This window comes from Pristiophorus japonicus, chromosome 6, assembly GCF_044704955.1.
Source record: "Pristiophorus japonicus isolate sPriJap1 chromosome 6, sPriJap1.hap1, whole genome shotgun sequence".
Taxonomy (NCBI): Eukaryota; Metazoa; Chordata; class Chondrichthyes; family Pristiophoridae; genus Pristiophorus; species Pristiophorus japonicus.
Window position 1 is genome coordinate 197201844 of NC_091982.1, and position 2217 is coordinate 197204060.

Below are 2217 nucleotides of genomic sequence, written 5' to 3' on the forward strand. Positions count from 1 at the left end.
CACAAGATAAAAGCAGACTGATCTAGTTCAATATTAGTTGCCCTTATATACAGCTGGTGCATTTGGCAGAACTCATCATTTTTCAAGAACTTCAAAACTAAAATATTCCCCAAAGAATTCAACAGTACTGCATGCTTTAATCCACCCTGGGAAAACACAACAGCAATAGCAATGAAAGGAAATCACCATGCTACGTGTACAACGTTGCTAAATCATAGCAACTGAAAAAAAGTCTTCCCCAGAAATAATCTGTGGGTGAAGGAATGTGAATAATAAGAGGTACAGAGATAAACCAGGCTAAAGTTAGTAAGTAATGGATTATAATGGCTTATATTGGAGTATGGAGGATGAAATACACAGGGTTGCAGACCACATATATCCCTAAATTGGACGACAGCATTTTAAGAATATGTATTATAATTGCATAGTTCTAACATACAAATATATATACAATTACTCAGCTTTATTTTAATTTCTGGTTCATTGATTCCTCTAATACATTTATATATATGATTTAATTAATTGTCCAAAACAAGCTGTTTAAGACATATTAATTGCTTTAATCCATTGGTAGTAAAGAAACTGTTTGTTTTTATCCTGAAGCGAACAATTGAGGTTTAGGTGATAATGGAAACAGGATAATAGGTGCTAAGGAACAAATAAATATATAACCAAACAAAGTTAGACTCATCTACGTTGTAACAATTGTCATATGTAATATTAATGCCTCCATAGGTGTTGTTCTCCACTGGTGTCTCAATCGAGAGACCATTGTTTACTTGTGTTGACAAGTTTTTTCAAATGTAGCCGCGATCACAGCGAAGCCCAATCCTGTCCTCCACAATGTCCACACACACTTGTCAGTGGAGGTCAATAGATGGTAATCGGGAGCAGGAGGCCTTGGCTGATTTTCCTCTCTCTAGCCTGCACAGAGGACAACTATTGCACCTTACTGCTGAGATTAGCTAACTCAGGGCAATGTAGGAACTGAACGAGCGAGCCTTTGATCTGTATGGCTCAACTGGACATTTCCTTTACCAATTGAACCGTGAGGGGAGCTTTTTTGCATTGGATCTTACTGCACATTGTATCTTCTTTGCCCATTGTCCACCACCTTCTATAATTTTGTGGGTTTTAACTCATTGGTGTATTTTACTTACTATCTGGATTATTTTATCAGGCCACTCCTCTAGATGGATCTAATTCCATATATTATAAGTAATACAGGGATAATGTTAAAAAGAAAAAACTATGAATCCGGACATCTGAAATGAAACAGAAAATGCTGCAAATACACAGCATCTGAAAGCAAATGTTTTGGATGGGGCCCTCTATCAGAACCCAATATGAAGAGCTCTTAGTGTATGTGCTAGTGCTCGAGGGATTGATTTTTGGAATGTCAGGAATGTTGTTGCTGATTTAATGCCAATCAGAATGCAGCACTCCAGTTTAAGCTCATTCTTGCAGTATTTGCACAATGTAACTTTTTCTGATGTGTGTTTACTACCATGGTGAAAGCTTATGTTAGTAGGCTGAAACATCAGTTGAACCAATATTAGGTGGAACCCCAATTCGACAAGTATACAATTTTCAAGTACCTTAACACCTATATAACTGTGTTAAATATCTAAGCGAAATTGGGTTTTAATAGCGTTGTAGGTCAAAAAACCATTTGCAATTAGAACTGAGTTATCAATAAAAAGACAATGGGCTCACAAAAGATGAGGAGAAATGGGACAAAGTCTTGTAACCTAGGTAAGGATATAATGGCTCTGGATAAAATACTTTGCTGCTTAAAGCAGTAATATGTCCTCAATGATAATGACAACCTATTTATCACATTTTGAGCTAGATTTTCGGTTGTTGGCGAAAATGGTATTTTTACGCCAAAATTACCGTTTTCACTGCCTAAATTTCAGCCTTTATGTCTCAGTAAAGTTGGCATTGCACGAGGATTCGCGGCACAAATTGAGAGTTTCGGCAACTTTAGTCCGAGGCCGGTAGCACTGCGAGAGAGGCCTTGGTGTGGGGGGGGGGAAAGAAATTGCAAAAAACATTCAAAAAACCCTTACCTACTAAATCGCTGGAAAATAATTAAGAATTAAAAACTTTAACTTGCCTTTTTTTGTAGGTCTTCATGCTTACTGCTGCTGGCAGGGCTGCATAGACAGGTTTGCCTGTTGGTATTCTGGGCGTGGCAGAGTGTGCCAAAAGTAC